General features: G+C 35.5%; 1 protein-coding gene across 2 annotated transcripts in view; it reads left to right on the plus strand.

The window, feature by feature from the left end:
• The first annotated feature begins 7,718 nt into the window (after positions 1 to 7,718).
• LOC114873873 (dipeptidase 1-like) overlaps positions 7,719 to 25,587 on the plus strand; it is a 135,062-nt gene continuing 117,193 nt past the window's right edge. The window contains exons 1-2 of one of the 2 annotated variants that reach the window (XM_046287310.1): positions 7,719 to 7,795; positions 21,210 to 21,286. The gene's annotated coding sequence lies outside the window, so the exon portion shown is untranslated. Of the gene's footprint in view, positions 7,796 to 21,209; positions 21,287 to 25,587 lie in introns of those variants that run through there. The other variant, XM_046287311.1, reaches the window with a different exon arrangement.

Here is a 25,587-nt window from a genome sequence, read left to right on the forward strand (position 1 = left end):
ACCTTACTATTGACAATGTGGGATCTACGTTGCGGAAGTTAACGACTGATCGAGTAATGGAATACCTTTATTTATGGGACGTTCGTGATTTTGGGAACCATAAATTTAATGTTGAAGATTGAATTTAGATCGAGAATTTCAGGTATTGATGTTTCGAGAATTTCAAACATCTATTTCACTGATGATTTCATGACAGAAAAGTTCTACCGAATATCACATATGATACATCAAATTAAAGCTTAAAGCTTAATGAAAATTTCTATATACATGCACCTTTCATTAGCATCCTTTATACAAAATGGCCGATGTTTCTTTGGAACATAAGAATATCCACCAATTTATACTTCAGCTCTACTGTTTACTGCCACCATTTTGTATCAAGGGCATTAATCAAAGGTGCACGTATATAGTTATTTTCCTCATACTTCTAGCTTTAAATTGATCCAACGTATGTACTATTTCGCAGTACTTTTATGTCATGAAATCAGCTCAGACTGTATTTCAAAATTCCTCATTGGATATACAACCTAATTCTTCATGGTCCATCGATAAACGCATGTTCTTTGCTGATCACATTTTGGAAGCCACTGGGTGACATAACCATTCGCGATCCTTTGACGTCTATCTAAGGAATACGTGCTCCATTTCGTACGGGGAGCCGAGAATATACGTCGGATCAAAGGGGTTTCTTCGACTTCCCAGTTCGTCTTTCCTCTCATTTTATTGCGCTCTGTTCGACCGTCTGTAAGTATCCTTTCAAAGATCTTCGTACTGCCATACATCTCGTGCTTACGAACCATGCGACCTTTTGATACGTTCCCTCCACTGACATCGTGGAAATATTGTTTCGAGATACGATTACTCGACAATTCTATGGAAAACGATGATTTGTCCTTTAAAAAGATATCATTTTCTTATTCCATCAGCTCGATCGTCGTACGTCTTCTTCTTTCTTCTGTTTTAATTTAATTTTTCAACGAGGGATTTAAAAATTTTCTGTTCCTTGACTGGCCAAGATAGATTGTTTATCGAAGGAACATTGTTAAGTAAACCGCAACATGTAATATACTTCTTCGTAGGATGATTTGAAAGGACCAGGACGGATATTGCAGTGGTAGGACCCCTTTTACCGTTCCTCTGCAAACACAGTTGAACATTGTGGATGCACATACAGCTTTTGTGTTGAATCGTCGCGAGCAAACACAGGCACGAATAAATAAGGGAACGTTTTCAGCGCTGGTAAACGCTAAACAATTCGACGTCCATAGGCCGTGAAAAGGAGCAGGAGAAAAGCAATCTAGATGAACGTCCTCGTTAGAGAGAGGCAGGATCTCTTTTTGGTAATTTGCCCGCGATTCAAAGCTGTGAAACCAGTCGTGGTTCTTTCTGTGTCCAAAAAGGGGATGCTTTAATGAGGGGATACAGACACAACTAACAGTAATTGCAATATTACTTAATAGAACAATAGCAATTTTGTTCATTTTTATTTCTATCATACACTAATTACACCGTTAAAATTTTTCAACATTTTTAAATTAAAAATTTCAAGTAGGATAATTATTTATCAAGAGAATAATTTAAGACAAAATTAGAATTTTTAAAATTTTAATTAGAAAATATCTAATAATTGAAATACTTCAATTATTAATCACTTCATATTTTAATGATTCACCAAAATAGTTCATCAGCCCCTGAAAAACATGATCAGTTAATTAGGAAGCAATTAGCAATTACCACGTCTATTTCAATATTCAAGCTAGCATTAAAATCCGCGAATAAGGTGGTGGCATCCCTTAGATTCAAAATCGATAGGGTGAACAAGGATGCTGGAAATCCGATAACAAGCTTTCAAGAGAAGCACCGCGAACAGTCGACAGTCGAATTCCTTTCTCTGCCGATTGTTCGATAGTCGATCTCGAGGAATCAGCGGACGGGATGGGAAACCGTCGAACTCGGCCCCGTCGGCTAATTTCAAGCGTCGCGACGCCGCTCCACGACAGCCCTTTCCTCGATAATGAACCGTTTTTAAGATATCGAGGTCGTCACGTCACGAGATCCGACAGGCGGAACAAAGCTCCTGGAAGACTTTAAAACGGTACGACAGTGGACAGATTCTGCCATGGATAAATGCCGGGGAAAGAAAGGTGTGCCAGATTGCTGGCCACCAACGTTGTTCCCCTTTCTGAAACTTTCCTATAACATTCAGATATTAAGAACATTATATTTGTATATATATTTATGAAATATGAAATATTTATTGGATTAAAAAATGATTTATTATCGACCATCAGAATCAAATAAAAATTTCTAGGGCTTGAGGGGTGTCAAATATTCAAGGAATTTTTGGTTGATAAACTTAATTTAAAAAATTAAATTTATTCCAAATAAAATAAAGAACAGTTAATTACCTGTTAATTACTTACAGTAATTATAAGCCATCTCTATTTTTAATCCAAAGAATTATAAGGGATGCTCCACGATATTAAATCACGCAAGCGGCAAATTGCAGACCGACTCTGGGACAAATAAAAAATCCCATATATCTGGATCGAGGGTAGGAATCATAACCCAGCGACCATTCGCCGTTTGGAAATCGTCGGCCGGCAGTCTTGGCCGGAAACCGATAAAACGCAAGCTTCGGCTTTACATCCGTCGAGCCAATGAGAGGCCGGGCGTCCAGTTACGGCCGTCAACGACACCTGAAGCATCCCCTTTCTCGTCCCCACCCCCGTATCTCTGTGTCGAGTTATTTGCAGCCGCGAGCTGGATCATCCCGAAGAAGAGGAATGCCCACGTGCCGATTTCCAAACGGCCTTCTCCTGTCGCTGACGTTCTCCTCGAAACGAGAAATAGGAAAGAGGGACACACTGTGATCGCGAGGAGAGGGTGGCTGATTTACCTCGGTGTACGCGTACACCGCAGTAGTGGGGTGAAAGGGGTGGAAAGAGATGCCCGAGGGAGCGAGGAAAACGTACTAGTGACCCGAATACGTCTAGCCTCCGGGCACAATCTGTGAACATCTTCTCCTGGTAATGCTCTGTGCGAGTTCCTGTACCGTGGCCAGCATACTTTCATCCCTTCTTCCAACCCTTCGTTTAGAAGAGTATATTTATTGTTTCTTTGGACTGGTTAAAGAGAAGCGATTAGGCAAATTGACTGTGACGTAAGAAAGCGGTAGTTGTTTGCTGGATATTTTTATTAAAATTTAGTGTTGACTGATATTTATAAATGAATTATTCATTCTTATAGACATTTATTTATTTAACCCTTTAACAGGGTTACCCAAAGCTGGTACCTAGTTTTCAATATTCATTATACGAAGATTAAAAGGAATTTTTCAAGTGTTAAATTTTATGTGTTTAACATAGTTTTCTATTTACACTTCATTTGCCTAGTTTCTGACAGAATATATACAGTAGGTTTAGATCTTTCTTGAGGATTCCTGTTGATCCTTGACTCACAATGCAAGTGAAAAATGAAGAACATGATAAATCCAGGCTGCAGATGCTTCGAATTTTAACTGTCAAGTGATAGAATTAAATATGAAGGGTGCATTGCAGTGTTCTCATAAATATAGAAAAGAGTTATTTGATTATTTAACTTTGCATCATTAAAAATACAAAAGCATCAACAGTTTTGAAAAATACCGTTCGAAATGCAGAAAATGTTTTGACACTGATTGTGAGAAGGAGTAGCAGCAATTTAATATTGACGTTCGCTCGTTCGTAAAGAGAGTAGAGTTCTCGAGGGAGCGGAAAGGAAAGGGACCGGATATGCGTAGGGATGGAAAATATGGAAAGTGTTGCCAGATGAGTTACGGTCGAGGCTTTTCATCCGATGGGGACGAAAGCCGGGCTTCGTTGCAGCGCACCGTGAAAAATGCATAAGTTCTTCGTTTTCCAGCGATGCATCGCCGGGACAAATGCTTAGTCAATTTTAAGTGGAATTTCGAATATTTCAGAGATGAATATTAATCCTTGAACTACTGAAGTAGTAAAAATTTAAATTTCATTTTAGTCTCCGTTTATTTGTTTAGATTTTAAAAATTCTGAAATTAATATTTTGAATACTTACAAGACGTAGAGGGTTCCAGAGCAAGTAGAAAATATTATTAAATATCTAGTGAGGCGCATTTTTATCTATCAAATTTGTTGGTCTATTTTTTTCTTTGAATCAGTTTATTTCGATGGCATTCAGCAAACGTAGGTCAGCGAAATTTATTGACACTGCTGTTGTATACGATCGACACAGGACTCGATAGACTAGAATTTATCGACTTGTTTAATTGAACAAATAAAAAATACTCTCCATAGGTGTTTCGCAGTTGTTTTTCAGAGGTTACGCACAGACTCAGGCAAATATTTTTATTTCTTCCATAACCGATTCTGCTGGCTAGTGACATATTAATCTAACAAAAAATATTCAAACGAACAAAATGGTCACGACATTGCAAATAAATTTACAACTCTTCGTAATTTACAGATTGCAATATTGCAATAATCGCGAGATAGACTTTAACTTTCCTTTCTTAATAGAAAATAAATCATTAACACGTCTCGTTCTTATATTTAAAATTGCTTATCAGTTGTTATTACGAAGATAAATAAGTACGAAGCAAATATTGGGTGCTAATTTTGTTAATTGCAGTCGTCCAGGGTGTTGGAAGATAAATTGAAAGGTGAAAAGTATAAGAGCGGAAAGTAATTCTATGAAAGAAAGCATACCTTGCTTAATTAGAAGACGACCAACGACAGTTAATTAAGTAGTTACGTATGCTTCTGCACTGCCGTATCAAATTAAGCTTCATTCTTAATAAATTCTCCATTCAACGTCGGATAATTTTTACAGTTAATAAATAATAATTTTTTTCTTTCAATCCACACAAACACTTCTTTCAATGATTGTAAAATTCTTCTTTGATGAAATCTCGTTGTTTTCCTTCGAGTGCTGCGTTCATCCCGGTTCAAAGTTTCAGAAGAATACTCCGTAGATGACTTTTCTCGTTCTTTTTTAAACTACGAATTTCCGAGAGCCACGCGGAAAAGCTTGACGAAAAATTCTGCATTTATTCGTTAAAACTCGGCAAAAGCTTTAACAAAACTTTCAGCTGCTGACTCAACGGTAATTAAACGCTTTTCTTTTGAAGACAGCTCAGGACTCACCAACTCGACCAAGTAAATGGTTTCTTAGCGTAAATTCATCATTTTTTTATTAAAAAAAAAGAGAGAGAAAGAACACACAGGGCATGGAAAGAACTTTGCGAAGCAATGGAAGTCTCTAACATTCCAGTTGCAACAATTTTCTTTCTTTTTATTCTTTTTTTTCTGAGGAATGAATTGTATAGTCATTAATCGTGAAATATTTATTTAAAAAGGTAAAAATTGTACCGCAATTGTGGAGGGAAGAAGATTCAAGAAATCTTTTTAATTGCACCATAGTATCTTTCATTGTTTCCTCTTATAAGCTGTTTCGTTTTAATCGAATCGGGAATATCGATTCTCATGGAACGAAGACAATTCAGAAAACGGTTGGAAGAATAAAATTTTATATCTCGTTTATGACGAAGCTTCTGCAGTGAACACCTTGTCAGTTTCACAGGAAATAGGAATCTCAATAATAATTTATTGTTCGTTTCGTTTTGAACGAAATCTGTCGATTATAATCAACTGCAAATTTATCAAGCTCTTATTTTTATCGTTAAAATAAAAATTTTACAATTTTACTAAATTAATAATAATTTAATTTCTAAATTCTATTCTATAAATTCTGCACTGAACTATTGTGCATTCGAGTGCATCGAAATTTTTGTTTCACCATCGCTTTTCGTATTACAAAAATGTCGTTTAGAAACACACGCATCAACGGGACAACAACTATTCGTGTCATACTTGGAATACATGGAACTAACTCTCCGGTGGTATTGCCAAAAGCAAAATGTAGGTCGCAAACAAGGACGATCAAGCGATCTGGCAAAGATTTATCCGAATTCAACGACGGGCACAAATAAATGGTGACCAGGCCGGGTTGAATGTGTTCGATTAACCGAACAGAGATTTCCATGCAGATTTAGTTTTCTGTCACGTGCTACATGTTATTTGCAGAAAGGAAAACAAACGAATGGTGAACAACGATAAAGATCAGAAAATCAAATGCATAGAAAGATAAAAGCCTACTCTACACCTACATCATTCTTCCTGAAAAATGTTTAAACAAATAACAGTGTGTTTTTAAAATCAACAAATATTATTTAAAATTAAAAATATGTTATTTATAAATTTTTAGACTGATCTTAATTGTTTTCTAATTTCTTAATTGGTATAATTGAAAACAAGAGATTTCTAATAAAATTAATTACGTTAATGGGTTAATTTCTTAGCCAGTCGATTACGAGTGGTTTTGAAACTGATGGTTTGAAAGACATATCATTAAAACGTCGAACGTGAAAATCCGGAAAAGCAAGCTTCCGTTTATGTCGATACTCGCTTTGTTTGCATTTCTTTCAGCCAGTAAACGTTTTTCCAATCGACGAATGCATTCGGAAGTACCGAATCTGTCGTACGTATCTAACGTGTACGCTATCAACGCAAAAAAAATAACTCCTTTTTTTTTTTTTTTTAATCCCTACCACCCTGTTCTGCCTCACAATCGCTATCATTTCTCTTCTGGTTCATTTCTCTGTTTCCCTCGATCCTCTCGTACGTCTATGACGATGCGAACGTGAAAAGAATTGTCTGATAAAAACGAATGGCTCTATTCAATATTTTCTGTTATTTCTGATGGAACTATGGTAAAGAGAGGGAACAGGGTACCCAGAACAATCCGCGTGAAACTCTGCATTCGAACTATAAAGTGTTTTCTTTCGTCGTCGATTTCTATCTCCCAACATATGGATTTCTTTAACAATGCTTAGCAATGAAATAGAAGACATCACATAATTTCTTTACAATTTAATTTAACCATAGAGATTATTCGTTTGAAGGTAAAAATAAATTGTGCAAAAAGTCTTTGTTAATCGATATTGTAAATAGTAGTAGTGGTGTTTTGTTCTGGGCTTAATACTACAATCCTGAAGTGCTTTTTTATTTGAAGCCTGAAAACAGACAATAGAGGTAGAAGTTTTAAATGATTGCTAACAGTTTTGGAGTACGATTCGATATCTGGAATATCTGTGGCGTTGATAACAGGTTGGCACGCTCACGAAAAGTTCGAGTGCCAAACGAAAGCTCTTCCCGTTTCTGTTTACAGAGATGTAAAGTGAATGTTTGCCAGGTTCGCCAATATTTTCTATTGTAGTACTAACATTGTAATGTGTTCAGGTTGATTCTTGTTTCAGAGTGTTTGCACAGTGTGTTACGTTCTGCGAGCAAATATTATTACGTAATTCAGCAATTTTTTAAAGAGCTTTATAGTTTATTATGCGACTTGTACAATGTTACTTATGTATTTTAAAAACACTTTTTTTATATCATTGATTATTTATCGAATCTGTGTAATTTCACCTTGATTAATAATATAATTTATTTCTAGGTTTCAATCAGTTTCACTTAGGTGTCTTTGTTTATTAATTTATTTATTAACTGAATAAAATTATGTTTTATTTTTGAATTTAAAACTTTAGAAGAGCGCCGGGTGCGCAGTAGGAACTGCGCATAGCGGCTGCGCCTGCGCGGGGAGCTGACGCCGCGCAACGGCGCATGCGATCGCCATTACGCGTTGAAGTGTCGCAAGTGAAACATGTGTTCTGTGCAAAATTGCTGTTTGCTGCTAATTTGGGTGGATAAGCGACCTCCAATCGGTGAGTTATTAAATATTTCAATTATTCCTATTATATATAACACGTACAGTGCCAGATTTCGTGTCAAACGTTCTGTTTTCACGAGAAATGTCATCAAACTTTTTGTCACTTTGAAAGTTCTTTTACCTTATTGTTTAACCTTTAGAGTCTTACAGTCTTAAAATATTGTAATAGTTTTGCGAGATGACATGACACGTTTTATAGAATGATACTCATCTGGTATTAAATATTACATATATTATACATATATCTTTTCTTAAAAATGCCTTTATATGAATTTGTTACCATTTTTTACCCATTAAATTTTGCACAAGTATGGCCATAAATTTTTTGATATTTACAATCGTGTAAAGGTTTTGTACAATTTTTCTATGTACCAGATGATCACAAAATAACCTATTTTTCATAGTTTTAACTTGAAAGTATAAACAGTCAGGAGAAAACCTGCCTGTCCTCTAAAGATTAAATACCTTGTTGTACATTTAACATTTGTTAGTGTACAGTCTTTACAGTTAATTTTGTGTACTATAATACATAAAAATATAGTATATATTATACTATATTATTACAGTATTATAATTATGCTATTATTATATTGTATATTATGTTAGTATCAAAACATGGTTACTGCAAAGTTAAATTTTCTTTGAGTTTTCAATGTTGATTTCTTATAAATATATAATGTGTAGACTAGTACTGAGAGAAGTTTAATGTTGTTCTGTTAACATTCAGTTTGAGTGGAAAATATTTCCAAGAAATTCGCGATGATACGCAGACAAGTCGGTCGATGCCTGTTTGGAAAACATCTCGCGAAAGAAAACAAACAAATTCTTACGGCCACCGGTGTACAATAAGTCTGCGCGACTCGTTATATCGTTTGCCCCCTATCAATCGGCACACACCGGTTTGTTGTTGTTATCTGTCGTCTTCCTTCGCGTAGTTGAACTTTTAGAATATTCAAGCTGCTCTCGCAATATTTCCACGCTGTATATTTTCTGGCAGATAGAAGCAGAAACGTGTTTGAACGTGCCACGGTTGCACCTCTTCCATCCTTATTGAATTTGAAGCTTCCTTTTCAAATTGAAATTCAGGAGAAATATTACGTGATATTAAAATATCGATGTCTATGATATAATTATATCCGCGTATAACCTTTGTTCAATTATTAGAAATTGGGGAATATTTTTCAGCTAAATTAAAGGATTTTTTTAGAGTTGAGCATTATCTCAAATAATCTTCTGATACACATTTTCAATAAATGAGAATATTTAAATTGCTTCTATAATAAAGTCAAATTATTTGAAAATAGCAAATAATTTTCAATTTAAAGACATTTTTATTCCAAATAAAATTTAATTTTTCTTGTTATTTTCAAGTAATTAATTCAATTTTTGATTATTTATTATTTTAATTATTCGAGATCAAAATTTATTTCTCATTCCTCAATATTTTCGATTTAGCCAAAATTTCTGTCAGAAGATTATTTCGAGTAATGCTAAACTCTGCTTTCTTTTTATGAAAATATTAGTCAGAATTTAATCCTGGTACACATTTACATTGTAAATTGGCCCGGTTGTGTAATCGAAGAGAAATTTATCCGCGTAAATTACAAACGGAAATACTATATACGTGTTACGTTAATAAAAGAGAATAATCCATTGAATAGTATTTGTTCGTCGAAGGCAACGTTGTAGAGATTATTACCGGTAGGGAAGAACGAGCACGTTGCAAATGCGAAATTGTTGCTGTGTTTCGAAGAGCAATAAAAGCTTGGAAACGATGAAGCTTTAAAATAAGGGAAAAGCGAAACGACGCAACTTTCGACGACCGAAAGCAGTTGAACCAGCAGTTGAATTACAGAAAGGGAAAAGTAATTAAACGCTTTGGAAACGCGTTTAGCTACTCCATTAGGAGAGCTTCGAAAGGTGCTCGAAATAGGGAAGGGTAATTATGGTGCGTTTTTAGGTCTACGAATTGAGGATTAAAAGTGAATCGATTTAACCCCATAAAATGATAATTAACCCTCCACTATCCTCTGTATGGTTTCGAAGATTCCCTTTTTATTTTTATATCAAATTTCAATTTTACATTTCACGTTTTCTGATTGTTTATAAATAATTAACGAAGATATTTTATCTCACTTCTATAGCTACGTGACTGACGGTGTAGATGAAGAGAAAGAATGTTGTGGCACGTTTTAATGAAACGTGTCGCAATGTTGTGTAAGTGCGGCTTGGTAATATAACAAGATGTAATATTCATGACGGGCGCTAGGCCGGACAGAGAGGAGGGTTGTTGTCCTGAGGTTTACAGGGGTTCCAAGGGGTGAAACTCAAGGAAGATGGGTTGATGGCTCTTGACTGGCCGCTACCAGACACTCTTCATCTTGTTACTATCCTCCTCGCTAAATATGCGCTTCGGTGATTCTAACCTTTCTTTTCCTACCCTCGTCATGTCTTCGCCAGGGTATTCGGTGCATTGTTGTGGAACATCTTCTAAACTAATCTTGGGATACCATTATCTTGATCAATCCCTATCAATTTCCTAATCATTATCAAAAAAACTTCAATTAGAGCTTATTATAAAATCAATTCACAACAAGGGTTGTTATTTATCTCATAGATTGATAGTGAAAAATAAACAAAGCTCAGATAATGTTCAGGGAAATAATTCACACTCGTTTATTTTATAACCGCAAGGAAAATGTTATTTTCTCGGATAACGTGGATGAGCTGAGTAACTCTCTATAGCTCGTTCTCGGAACTTAAAGGTCACGATTATTTCTCTCGGTTTCTGCTTTCGTATAATCCTGCACCGTCTTCACCACCCACTCGGCGAGCCTCCAAAGGTCTCTTCGTTCCTTCCAGTGTTTACCCACCATTCACTTAAAACCCTGGACCTCGGTCTACTTCATCTTCCCTGTTTCCACGACGTTGTCTCTACCCTGTTCCCACTCGCCACTCTCCTCGTCTCCTCTATTTTGTGTGTCTTGGAGCAAAGATAAGTTCGCCGGTGAAGCCGGTCCACTTCAAGTTTATGATCTAATTTTCATTCGACGGACTTCACTGACCTTTCTGGTCAGCGCATCTTAATACCTCGATTGCTTTCATCTCCTTTAACGACCGTGTTTCGTCCTTTGACTTCGAATCGCGTCGACAGGATCGAATAGAAATTTTGGGAAATTAAATTTTGTAATTTTGCGAATTAGATGAGAATCGTTTGGATGCATTTTTCGTGAATAGTACATTCCATTTCGTGTTTCGTAGGGTGGCTCCTTTCTCCCATAGAAAAAACTATGACGGTGTCATTAGAGCGAAGGGTGGTCGGGGCGAAGCTTGCAGCTTCCTCCTGGAAGAACATCGTCGAAGAGAATTCTTGTTGCTCCTTCTGGAACGTGTATATGCGTCTCAAAATACGGAAGACGTAGAATGGATGGTGTGTTAGCTGGGCAGGTCGAGGATCGAGGGTAGTAGCAGGCTTTTGTTGCGGTTGAAATATTTGAAAGCGATGTTTCTTTCGACGTTCTTCATCCCTCTCGGTTCGCCTCTCTGTTCACGGAGTAACATCTTGTTGGTTTCTTCGACTTTCCCTTTATTTCCACGACGTGCCTTCGCTCTCTTCGCCTCTCGCATTTTTCTTCATTTCCAGTACCGAGGCCGAAGGCATCAGTCGAGCAAGCAATATCTTAAAAACTACCCAGACTGGCCAGCATCCAAAGTTCCGGGCACCTCGGGGATATAGCTACAGGCCTGAGGATCATTTTCAACCCGAACGATATAAATCGGCTCGACAAATTTGTTTCTTTTATCAAATATTTCAATAAAAAGGGATATATCATCCGGCGGACCACGGAGAGAGCCCCAAATTTCATATTACTTCCATTCTTTAAAATTATTCTTCCAATATATGAGATATTTGTTGAAAAATTATAAATTAATATTTTTGTATTTCTTTTGTAAATTTGGGTCTTGATTGACCCAGATTCGCGATGAAATGTGGTAAAAGGAGATCTTTGATATCATCAAGCAATTATATAAAATCAAAATGAATGGCAGTTTAATATCAATTATAATAGATTGTATTACCGCGATAATTTCATTCGTATCCGATGAATTATATCCATTACAAGGAGCAATTTGTTAACGTTTCGCGTTGCCGTGCAAGCTGACAGAGTGAAACGAAGCAAACGCAACGAATCGATCGGTTCAAAGTAGAAATTAAAAGAGCTGTGTACAAGTTGAAAGCAAAATACTAGTAAACTCGGTCAATCAGAACACCTCGAGTACCCTCGGCAAAGTTTTCGTTCCACGTTTATTCGAAAACTAGACGCATTGTTCGCGCCGTCAGTGTGCAACTTTCAATTCGACAAACTGTTTCCGTTCGATCCTTAAAATCTAATTTCTCGTTTAAAGTCGAACAAAATCCAGCGAATTTTTCCTTCGAGCCCCGCGGAAACTTTTAAATCGTTATTTTCAGTCTTGTTATCGATGGCTTTATTTAAACGCTCAATCAGAAATTTATCTGACATAGATCATTTCTTTTCGATATAGAAGATTGAAAGAGTTATATTGTATATGCAATGTCAAATTATTAAATATTTTGTAATTTTTACCAACGAACCAATCAATTCGTTCGACTCTTAATTAAACACTTTACATAGAATAATCATTTTGAAAATGCAATACGGTTAGCATTCGTTCTCGCGTTAGCGTTTTGATTTATTTCCCACGGTGTGTATGCAGTTTCCATTAATTCAGTTTAATTCTGCTACACGGCATTCTATTACCTCAGTTAGCGACCGCTTTCCGTAATTAAACCTTACACATAATTACGCGGTTGTGGCTTATACGCGGATCGCCTTTAACACTGTTAACGATAAAGGCTAAAATCTAGATTGTTTTATTTATTTATAATATAAGCAAATCTTGGAGAATTTAATTATTTTCTTATTCTTCATATTGCACTTCGTACTGAAAGGTATTTTATATCGTTGATGAGTCCCCATTTCATTTTACTTTAATTTCTAAATTTTACACTTCATGAAATTTTTTAACTTCAGGTCAATATCCATGTTTATAAATTGTTAACACCCTTGTTCAGGAGTTAATTAACCATAGGTTAAAATGTTAACGATAGATCAGTTGTTTGAAATTCAACATCAGGCTTTCAGTGTTAGTCAGCTGAAAATCAGTTTGTCGATCGTAGAAGCAATTAGCCTTCCGGTTAATTGTTAATCGATCTATGAAGCAATCAGACTTCCAGTTAGTTGTTAATCAGTCTTAAAGGTAATCAAGCTTCCGACACTCGGTCAACAATCGGAGCACGTACGTATGTTCACGTCAGATTAATCGGCTTCAACTTATACATACCATCGAGTCACGCATTGCTCTAGATTAATTGTTCGGTGAGTGCCGTTATTTGATGAAATCGATTTTCCAACAGAACTCTGAACAATTTAAATAGGTCCATATTTTTGGGGACGTTTGAAACGAAGAGCTCGAGTTTCATTTAAAAATTATGATATTTCTTGCACTCTACAAAATATTCACGGGTTGCATGTGTAAGTAACGAAAAAACTGGGTTGAAAATTCTTTACGGTCATTTGGAGGAAATTTACGGTAGCTGGTTTGGAAGTAATTTCTGGTGAACATTGAAATCTGTTAAGGCAGCAGTAATTTTGGTGGAAAACTTTAATCACTCCAGATTGAAATAATTTTTGTGGAAAAAATTTCAGATTTATTAAAAATGAAATGATTCAACTATTTTTCATTTGTCAAAAATTTCATGTATTCTATAATTCACTATTCAAATAATCAAGTTGGTTTTAAATTTGTATTCACTAGAAACGTTGTTCGAATATGTCGAATAGAAATTCGAAGGATGATTTCATAAATAATGTAAATGGCGCATAAGTGGCAGGGAAATTTACGAAATCTTTGTTGGGCACCGACGGTCCTTGCGAGGGACCATTTCCGGTCTCCTTAAGCACCGTACAAGTCTCGTTTCCTTGAGAAGAAAGAAACCGTTTCAAGATTTGTCGTTGCAAGCTCGCGAATCCGATTTGCAATCCTCCCTTCTTCTCTTACGTTTAACCCCCTCGACCACCCCCCTCTTATCCTTGTATCCTGAAGAAATATGCAGGAGAAAAGCAGACAGTTTTCTCGACATCCTGTCGTTTCTCTCCTCATGGATTACGATACGGAATTTCAGATGACACCTTCTGTTGTTCTTCCCACGTATTTCAATAGCTCAACATTTGTTTAAATTAATTGTTCCTTGTTTTATGTAGCTTGGTTATTAATGGAAAATTTAATTTCTTAAGGAAAATTTCAAATTTTCTAATAGTTAATTTTCCAAAATAGAAATAGCTCATTTTTCAATTTTCAAATAGTCAGTTTTCCAAGCTAGATATAGTCAATTTTTCAAGCTAGGAATAGTCAATTTAAAAAATTTAAAATAGTTAATTTTCCAAGTTATGAATAGTCAATTTTCCAAGCTAAGTGTAGTCAATTTTCAGATATTCAAATAATTAATTCTGCAAGCTAGAAATAATCAATTTGCCAAAATACCAGTAGTCAATTTTCACATTTTCAAATAAACAATTTCCTAAAATAGAAATAGACAGATTTGAAAATGTGATTTCTCAAAGTTACTTTTTTGTAATACAGTTCATATTTACCAATTAATGGGAATAAAGTAATGTTTAGAGTTGTATTTAACGGAGCTGATCTCCGCCGAATTCAATTAGCCTGAACATACAGAATTACAAGGAAAATTGGAAGCTGCCTCGGTTCAGTAAGTCAACTCATTAATTTTCACTCTGTAACTACTGGTTAAAACCCTTTCTACCTGGCAAATGGAGTGTTAATGCTATTCTCTGCAAAGTGTTATTAGGTTTTAGCGCTGACACATCACAACGATATTTTATGAAATCATACGAACACAGTACATAGTTTCATAATTATTCATCCCACGTTTCATTTCCATCAACTTATAATAATTAAAAATATTGAAAGCTTCATTTTACAACTTTCGCAGAAATTGATTAAACAACAACGATTTCTGATGAAAATTTTCCTTAACTTTCCCCGAAATGAACTTTTATTATGAAATTTTAATATAAAATTTCAAGTAATTTTCCCTCCATGTGATGCACTGAAATATTCAATGCTTGCATGATACAATATCAATTCTATCGAACATATTAGTTAACAATTTTGGATTAAATAATTCTGCGTACTCCAGGGCAAAGAAATAAGTAAAACGTCGACGTTTTATCAATTAAATACGTGATTGGTTGCAAAAAAAAAACGTGAGAGGATATCGTTGAGAGTGCACCGACTGCCAACGTAAATACAAATCGTTAGATTGAACCCCCTGGCGAACCCCTTCTTCCCTCTTGTCACACCACCCACACCGACGACGTGTTTTTTTGTTCATTGTGTCGTGGCACGGTTGAATAATTTTCCGTTTTCTGCTTCCTCACGACTTTCGCCGGCGACAGCAAATAATAACTGCTGTTCTGACTGTGAGACCGAGCTATATCGAGACAGGAAATTCTCTTTCTGTCGCTTAGCTTTTATTTTTTTTCCCCCACACCCCGTTTTCAAATCACTTGTCGAAGAAATCGAGTAACGATTTGTCGTTTCGTTTTTCACGGATTTTTAATCCTCCTCTGTTAATACTTCACCAATTGAATTATAAAGAATTCTTCAATTTTTATTTCTGTCGTCAGCATTGGATTAAAGTGATCCCTCTTAAAAAAAATATTCCATTAAATTCTTTTCTACTGTTTCCTATTTTATTCAGGATCAATTTAACCGTGTCCTGTCCGTCGTTATGTTAAATTACCTAATTAAATTCCTGTGAAACTCGCTCATGGATTATCATCGATCACAACCAAACAGCTTTGCACAAATAATTCAGGAAACCAATTACATTTCTAACAAAGCAATCAGGTTCTACGCTAAACGATTCGTTACAGAGGCTCAATAAAGTTGCTTAATTTATAGCTTTTTAATTGCGATATCTATGGATTATAGTTTGATACGTTACACTGTGTCGAATATGCGCATGGAAAATGCGACAGGAAAACTTGCTCCCTCTTCGTCTCTCCTTTCTATATCTTTCTTTCTACGGCATCGTTGCATTCCATACATTAAATGTAATATCGAGCAACGTGCATAAATGCATGAATACTTGATGCGAGCTGAACATTCTCAGGGATCTCGATGAATCGAGCTTCCTATCGACCTCGAAAGAATACGAAGTGAGCAAAGCCAGAGGTGGAACGTAGACGACGACGTTCAAACGTTCTTCTTTCACGAATGTTTATCGTTATCGATGCACCAGTGAAAACCGCGAACTTCTTCGTCTCGGCTTTCATAACTACGGTTCGCTTGCGAAATATCACGTAAATATGTAATGCGTCCCGGATGATGGTTCTGTTTGCCATCCTGACATATCCTCTACGACTTCCACGATAAACTGGAAAATCATTCGAACCGCTGACTTCTTTTCGCCTGAAAAATATTATCCCTCGAATTTATTAACTAACGAAGTTCTTATAATTTTCGAAATAAGAAAAATGAAGCTGAAATAAATTAGAAAGATCGGTATTAATATTTTACGTTCTTGAAAATATTTTTTCTTCTTTTTTTATTTTTAAATAAAGCGAGGAAATCTTGCGCACATTTCACGGATAGTCGCATGTTAAGATCTTATTACTAGGATACACGTTCTTAACCGGCGATACTGAACTTTATGTAACGCCTTCTGTTTATAGGTACATACTGCTTAGACAGCCTCGTAGTTTCATTGTTCTTAGGCTCCCACGTACGTGTGTACATACGTTTCACTTATAAGGTGGACTTTAGTTGTCGTAAAAAAAAAGGGTACGAGGAAAGTAACGATACGGCACTGTCGTACTATAAACGCGACCACGATGGCTGTTTGCTATTTTAGTGTTATTTTCGTGGAGAAAATCGTTTCTCTGGTGATAATACTTTTAACCATTTAATTGGAATTTTTCAAATTGAAATTTATAGAGTGACAGTTTATATTTGGATAAATTGTGTAACGTGGGAAATATAAAGGAATAAAGATTCTCTTTTGTATGGATGGGAATTGGTAAAAGAATGAGGCAAAGGATGTCTATCAATGAAATGATAAATTCATTAACGCGAGCCACGAACGAGTGAGGTCGGAGAACAATAAATCGTGGCAGGGACTTATTAGTCTTTCATTCGGATCCACTTTCTTCCGTTTTTGCTCCGTTGACCCGAGAGATTCTCAATTTCCTGAAGATGGAACGACTCTGCTATCTGTGTACTCTGCGGATCGCCATTGCACTCGTTGCTGCTGCATTATTAACTCGAACTTGTTAACTTCGTTTCTTCCTCTTCCTGTCTCCCTGTATACCAACCGTTTCTTCGTTTATATCTCCTAACAAATTCTTTTCCTTTGTTCGATCGCTTGTTTCTACTCGTTATTTGACGATAGACGATCGAATACGTTGGATACAAGCTACTGATATAAAGTGCAAGATAACGGATGCAGTTTTTGATGGACGGCGGACCATGGAGAAAGCCCTTATTTTATTTTCTAAACTTTATACTGTCCCTTTAAAAATTACTGTTCCAATCCATAATATTTTGTTTAAAAATGATACATTTAACATTAGGATAATGTCCTTGTATATATTTTATAAATTTGGGTCACGACCCAGGGCCAGAATAAAATTACAGTTTATAATCTAAAAAATGTATTATATTAAATTTTATACTTTTTTAGGAAAAGAGTCAATTAAAAATAGAGTTAACTTTATATTATGGTCCACGTAATACCATATATTTTTTTAATTAGAATTTATTTATGTCTATAAATAATAGAGATAGTTGAGGTGATCAAATCAAGTGAACCACCCTGTATATTCCTCAACCTACGGCTCCTTTTCTCTTCAAGCTGTACAGGATGTTAACTCGTCCTCTTCATGACGTTTTCTTCTTCTCTTCTCTCTGGTTAAAATTTTGTCGAGAAAAAGAGAAGGAAAAGCAGCCTGGAATCTTTGTACGTTTATCTTTCTGTTACCTGTGTTCCAAATCTTGTTTGCTCTTTCTCTTTTACCCTGCTGAAATTCCTGTTGAGAAAAGACAAGGGAATCTTGCAAGGAATTTCTTGTGTGGATTTTGAAAAAATTGCACCGTTAAATTGTACCTCATGTGTCGTTTTAACGACTTTGAAATTTATCTTCCAAGTTCATTTATTACCTTCTTAATTGTGCAAAGTTCGTGCTTTCTTAATTTACGACCAGAACGTGATTAAAGTTCAACTAGTTTTGAATATTTATTATCAGTATAATTCAATATGATTCTTTCAGTTTTTCCTTTTTATTATTGTAAATAGAGAAAGAAACGATCCGAAAAACACAACTCTATCAGTCTTTGTATACTTTTTCACGGATAATGATCAGTACAGATTATAACCGCGAGTTTTGGAGAATACCGCTTCCGGCCAGGTTCGTCCGGAGATAAATGTTTTTTTGTCGTGGCTACAGAGATAGCGGAATGATTTATCTGACCCTTAAATTAATCCGCCTCGGGGCTTGACTTGGCCATTCGATTTTCCACCACTGACCAGTTTACCTGCTTCCGTTTATTTACCGTCTTTCCTGCCACTAACAAGCTGCTACCGTGTATCACATTTTATTAGAAAATATACATTTTTCATTTATTTTTAGTTTATTTTTACTTTTATATGATGAAAGAGTTTTAGAGCTTTTATGTTTGAAAATTAGATGTAGTAGAATAACATTGTTCGTTGCAATCCACGACCATTCATCTTGTACTAAATATATCACTAAAGCATTTATATAGTTATTTTCAGTAAATTTCTAGCTTTAATTTGATGTATCATAAGTGCCATTTCATGACACTTTTATGTCATCAAATTTTGTATATTTTAAAATCAGTCATTGTTTGCTGTAATTGACAACCAGCCATTTTGTGTCGAGAATATTGATGAATCATTTATGCAATCATTTTCAATGAATTTTAAGCTTCAAATTAGTATAGAATAAGTGTGTTTTATGCAACTTTTATGTCATTAAATATGATCAGTATGTAACTTTGTTAAAATTTGCTTTTGGATAATGATTGAATAAATAACGTTCGGATATCAAGCGTACACAGCAAATTTGGTCTCAAAGGTATATCTACAAGTCATTTTCGAGTTTATCTATCGTTGAAGTATTAAATAGGGCTTGATAGATGTTGCCGTGTTCACGATGTATCTTTCATGAGGGATGTCGGATCGATTTTGAGTTGCTTGCTCAGGTAAACTTTGCCGCCATTAGGAAGTTCCCTTGTAAATGCAGCTTAAGTCATATATTGTTAGAAATACGAGGATATCCCACTTTGCGTTTAAATCTCCCAAAGATCTTAGAATATTTTAAACTATTCTATTATTTCACTCTCAAAATAGAACTGCAAAATTCTTGTGAATATTTTAAAAAATTACAAATCTAGCTTCCTATATTATTAAATGAAATGATCAAAATGTTAGAAATTTGTGTTAAAATTAAATAGTATAAATGAATGTATTAGTAAAAGAAAAGCATGGTTCTTTTTATTCTCCTGTATCAAAATTCATTTATCTTTGGAAATTCTAAAAATGTAACGCTTCTTCACAAAAACGCAGCCTCGTTTTTAAACGGGCGAAGTGGAGCAAGGGTTAAATTCCACTTAGCCTGGCGAGTTTCAAAAAAGTCCCATATTTTCGTTGACCCGAAGGAGAATAACGAGACACGACTTGGATAAGGTGAATTTAACTCTGGACGAACAATTTTCAGGAGAAACGATGAGCTATCGAAGAACGAAGGGATAGGTGCATTTAAAGCTGCATCCTTCTAACTTTCATGCCATTAAATGCCCTCTTAAATTCATTCTCACTCAGCTTCCCTTTAAAGCTTGGATTTATGTAAAATTCACATCCCTCCTTTCATTATCATTTTTTTCCTTTTCACATTAAATTGCATCAATCGCATGTAATTTAAATTACATCAAGATATGTAGATAATATTTTCTTATTATTTCCCTTTTTTCTACCAGTATCCCTGAAAAATAATTCCAAATTATAAGATGAAACACTCTGAACATGTGGAATAAAGTTTATCAATGGAAATATGCTTTGTTCAAAATTCGTATTGCAATTCATTACAGAGATACAGTGGAATATACTAGGAAGGAGTAATGAACGGTCGACGAAATTCCTGGAAATACCGTGACCCACATTTTCCCCTGGAAGTGCGTACGTCTAGTAACAGTAGTAGTAAAAAACGATGAGTCATTCAGTGCCTGTCAATGACCTGCCTCACGTGTGCGTGGGTGGCCCAGGTCAATACGTGTGCGAGTGAGAGTTGCACATGTCTCTCTTTAAACGATGATATCTCGAAAACGAAAACTGCTATCAGCATGCGGTGACAGGTATTTTAAAAGGGAAGATTTTCTCTTTCATGCGAGCCTAGCTTTAGAACTTAAAGTGAACAATTTCCACCGAAATATTTATTTTTAAAATTTCAGTAACTTTGATATGTTTTGTTATATCAAAGTTGGATTCATATTATTTTTAATTATTTTATTTTACTTTCGTTAATTGGTAATTTTTAGAAAAAATTTTCTTCATTTTAGGACACTTTGTGTTTAGTAGAAAGGATTAATAGCTTTCGTTTACGAATACAATTTACCCTCTCACGAATTACATTCGAAGCACTCCCTTTTAATGTCTCTCTAGGGGTGTCGAATCAATCTAGCGTATCCAGCATCTCCCACGCGTCCTTGAAAAGCCAGCAATCCTTTTTATTTCACCGCCTAATGATTCTCGGTAGATGGATTTATGCCTAACTACGCGTGCATAGTAAAGCAGCAGCAAGCTTCGTTAAGACGGATCCGCGAAATGTCACCCCCCGGGGGAACGCGAGGGCTTGCCGGTCCATTGAAATCCGTCCCTGAATCCCAGCAGCCACTCTCAATACCGTCACGACAGGGATTTAACCGGTGAAAACCTATCGAATCGGTGCCTTCGTCTCGTTTAAATTGATCCGACAAATAAAAAGCTGTTCCTACATGTCGTGTTTAGACAAGAATTTTCTTTTTCTTCTTCATCCCCTTCTTGTTTGTTTTTTACCCTTCGATTGATACAGAATTTATGGCGAAAGAAGATTTAGTTTCCATTTGTTTTCTGCAGCTTTTATACACTTGGAAATAACAATCTGTCTTTTTGCAATCACTTTATTTAACACATATTCTAAATTCCTTAATAATATTTCTTAATACCGTATGACTCATTAGTACTTAATTCTGTGTTTCATCTTATACTTCACATCCATTTAATTAGCATTCTCCTCTTTGTGTTTCAGGTGCCATTATAATTAAGAAGCTGCGATGAAAAGGAATCTTCAAAGAAGTGAATTACCTTTCTACATCCTCTGTATACGTGAGTACCTTGATTACTTTTAACGTAACGAACGTATCTCCTTACACATGGAAGTATTAAAAGAGATTTAATATTTAATATTTTTTATCACACGAAACGCAAAATGATATCGTAACTAAAATGTCGAAAATAGGTAACACGTTCCTTAATTACGAAACCAACATTAATTGCTCTCAAATTATCGCGCGAGGAATCCGTCTGGATCCCCTAATTATTTCCAGCGTTATATCAAACGTTGCCAATAAAATAAGCTTATCTTGTCTATGTAGCTTAAGAAGGTATTTTCGAATGACGATCCATCTCATCCTTCTCGATTAATCTGAATATCCGCCAGCTGCGTTCACCTCTTCAGGGCTCTTCGATACAATGTTCCATTACGTTGCATCGTACGCGATACCGGTTCACGCCACTTTGTCCTTCCATCAAACTCGATCCCCTCTATAATTTACGTTCCTCTTTTCACCATGGATCTTTTGGATGATCGGTACCTTTCATCGGGAAAAAAAAGAGGGAGAATTGCTTGTAATTACGAAACACGCGTCCCTTTTATCTATACCGACACTTTTTTGATCGTTTCAAAGATTTCAGAGCACAGTAAACTCTTCCCGAATGGTACTCGATCAGAATTCCCTTTGTGAATCATTTCGTAATCCTTTTGCTCGATTCGAAGGGACCCTTATTTCTGAAAATAATTTTATAAAAGGATCTTGGTATTAATTGAAATATACCAGAGAATTCACGTCGAACGCACAAAGGAAACAAAGTGTTCCAACGTTCTAATTGGTTCAATTCATCTTTGCAAAGTTACCGACCATTGTGTCCATTGTGTCGGTGAAATTCGAACGAAGCAAATGGAGGCTTACGTAAGATTCGCGAAACAACGGGGGAAGCAGATGCACCGAATGAAATATTGAATACGTGTAATCGTCGAGGTTCGTCTGCCATTGTAACGCGGGACTGTTGCATTTTACGTTTGTTGCCGAGTTACTCGCCAGGTTATTAAGTTATTATAATGACGAATAGAAGGCAAAGCGTAGAATCAACATGAAATATCCATATTAGGACGGTAACTTCATCGGGGAGTTGTAATGTGCCTCTGACCCGAATCCTACTTTGATATCCAGAAATTAACACACTGAACTGTAAATTAATCAGCAGATACACGATATGAACCAATTATGATAGATTATATTTATTGCGGTATTATAGGAAAATGAAATGTATTTTTCTCAAAATTAGAAAGATATTATTCAGTGATAAAATATTGGCTTTTCGATTTCATCGTTTATTTCGGAGTTTGCAATATTCCTGCCGCGAACGCGTTAGAAATGACTCGTTTGCCAGCTTATAATTGGTACGTGTCGAACTAATACCCGAATACCCTGGATACCGGATACACAGACTCTAGGAATATTTGGTTTTGGCTCGTGCTACCAACCTGTCCTCAACTTCTTGGCCCGCAGCACTGCAGCGGCATTAATTATCTCACCTATGTATGAATACTCTGCTCAGCCTTCTAAATTACTTTTAACATTAACCCATTAACTGCCAAATTTTTTTTTTTTTAATTTTTAGCCGGATATGTTATATATATGCATATTTTTGGCGCCGAGTGGTGTACGTAAAATTCCAAAATCCCCAAATGGGGATCGTGGTAGCTAATGGGTTAATATTGTAAAAATTCAGATTTTCAAAATTCCTCTATCTTTATGTTCTTAATTGATTTGATTCAAATTAAATATTTTGAAATTGAAATGATCCTACGCGAGGAAGAGATAAATGATTTTAATTGACGATTGATTGGAACGCTGATGTTCGAGAAATGGGTGATCACAGAAAATCAGCCCTAAACGAGTCGCAATAAACAGGAAACAGGGCTCGAACAAGAGCTGTAAGTATAGGTCGTAAATCGAGGCAATGGGTCCAGGGTCGATCGTTCATCGTGACACGTAAACGATGAAGAATAATGGTGGGAGGATGGAAAAGTAATAGTAAAACGTTCGCAAACATCCTAGCTCGGCTTATCACGTTTATTTATTGCTACGGAAGGCGGTGAGCATCGACGCTTTTCAAGTTTTTCTACAATTTTACCTTTCTATTCTTTTGAATCAATCACGTGTTTTCAAACTGTGGTCAGGTTCCTGAAGAACTGCGCGATTCTATCATTTTTCTAATTATTTTCTAATGGTCTAACATTTTTCTAACGATCAGTTTTAATAAATTCTAGAAATTTTCTAATCGTTTTCTTTTTCTAATAAAAAGGAATCTAACATTGATAAGTTTCTTTGAAATCCTAAAAGTTAAAGTGTTAGAAAATTCAAATGTTTCATTTCTGTATAATATTAGAATTTTCTTCGAAATTAGCAGAAATAAATGCACGTTATTATCGCATGAAAAACGAGCCTTGTCGAGCTGATGGAAATTTGACGAAAAAGCGGGACAAATACTAACGCACAGGGACGAATAAACATTCAAGTGCGTGTGACAGTTCGCGAACATATTATTAATTGGAGGCTTCGACGAGCGTCGACCCTCTTTTTCACTTTTCTTTCCTTCTTTCGTCGAAATAATTTCACCCTGAAACTCGGCCCGGTTGCCACTCGTTTATCATTCCATTTCGATTACCGTTCTCCTATATTTTTCATACCTACAGTTCCACGAAGAGAAAAAGAAATTTCGTTTCTATTATGTACTTTAATAAAGGTGAAATTTTAACATTTCAAATTTCCTTTTTAAATATTTTCAACTCCGAGCAGAATTTGTTATTCCAAAATTAGTCGTTACAATTAAATCAAATATTTGAAGAGTAACGATAAAATGTGCACGTTTCGAGAGACGATTTCTTCCTCGATGAAACAAAGCCGCAAGTACACAGAAGGATGTTCGATATCTTGTAAACAACGTATCCAAAGATGGGAACAGACGGTACTTCAATTTACTCGAATTAACTTGGAAACTTCTCATGCGTTAACTACAAGATTTTCTTCAAGTTCGCGCTAACGAGGAGTAGACAAAAGAAGATACGCAAGAACGTCGAAACAACCAATTACGGGAAATTCAGTAAGAAACTACTCCCGGTGCAAAAGTCACGAAATAAGTTTGGCAAACAGCAGTTGCAAAGGAAGTAAACGAAGTACATGTAATCCTTGTATAACACGATTTTCACGGAGCATTGTTTGGAAATTGTGAAAACACAATGGGATATTTTTACCTGATTAAAGACATAAAATATGAATGATTTTAGTTATTTCGTGAATAGTTCAATTTTAAAAACCATATAATGCAAAGGCAGTGCCGTACGAATGATTCGAGTGTAATAATCCGAGCTTGCTCTAGTTTTCATTAATCCACAATTATGTGCATGTTGGTACCACAGAAAATATCGAGGAGCAGGTGTCGAATCTCTGGCGGGCAAATTAAGCGTGAAAATAATTAAAATGTGGATAACGTTCTCGCGTGTAGATGCTCTCCAATTATTTAGCGTGGAAAAATTCGATGAAACTTAACCCCGCAGGGGTTAAAGTTTCTCTATGCACCGTTGTGGATCGAGAAAATGAAAAATATTCAGAACTGTATTAATTATGATACAGTCACTGTATCAAAGGAAAATTGCTTTTTGGAAAGTGTTAATTCCGATATCCAATTCTGGACCCCAGAGCCAGAGTATATTAACCCTCGGACGGTGAGAGCCACAAATTCAGTTTAATTTTGTACCTCATATTACTTTCATTTTCTAAATTTTACACTATTCCTTCAAAAATTATTCTTGTAATATATGAAATTCTTTCGTTTAAAAATTGCACATTTATCCTTGTACATGTTTTGTAAATTTGGGTCACGATTGACCCAGGCTCCGATGTCCAAGGGTTAAATTACACTTTTCAAATTTTCGAGAACAAATCAAAGGTGTAAAAGCCTTGTAATTTTGAATTCCATAATTATAAATAGATAAAATCAACCAAATTCAAAAGATTCATTGTTATTTAAATAAATCCATGATTAATCATTAATTTTCTATTCAAATAATAATAATAATAATTAAATTGCAATTAATTACTTGAATCATTAAAAAATTAATAAAAAAGATAGTAAGTAATCTTTCAAGATAGTTAACAATTTTACGGAATAAATTTTTGTCATAGATATATTAGAAAAATGTTTGAAATTAAGTTTCTTGACGGTATGTCACCTAATGACACAAGTGATCAATTTGCAATTGGTGATTCTTAAGAACGATCGCAGATTTGTTCAAGGAAGAATAATAATATTCCTGTACAATGTTCGCGAGACACCAGAGAAAT

Source organism: Osmia bicornis, chromosome 10 (assembly GCF_907164935.1).
Source record: "Osmia bicornis bicornis chromosome 10, iOsmBic2.1, whole genome shotgun sequence".
Lineage (NCBI taxonomy): Eukaryota > Metazoa > Arthropoda > Insecta > Hymenoptera > Megachilidae > Osmia > Osmia bicornis.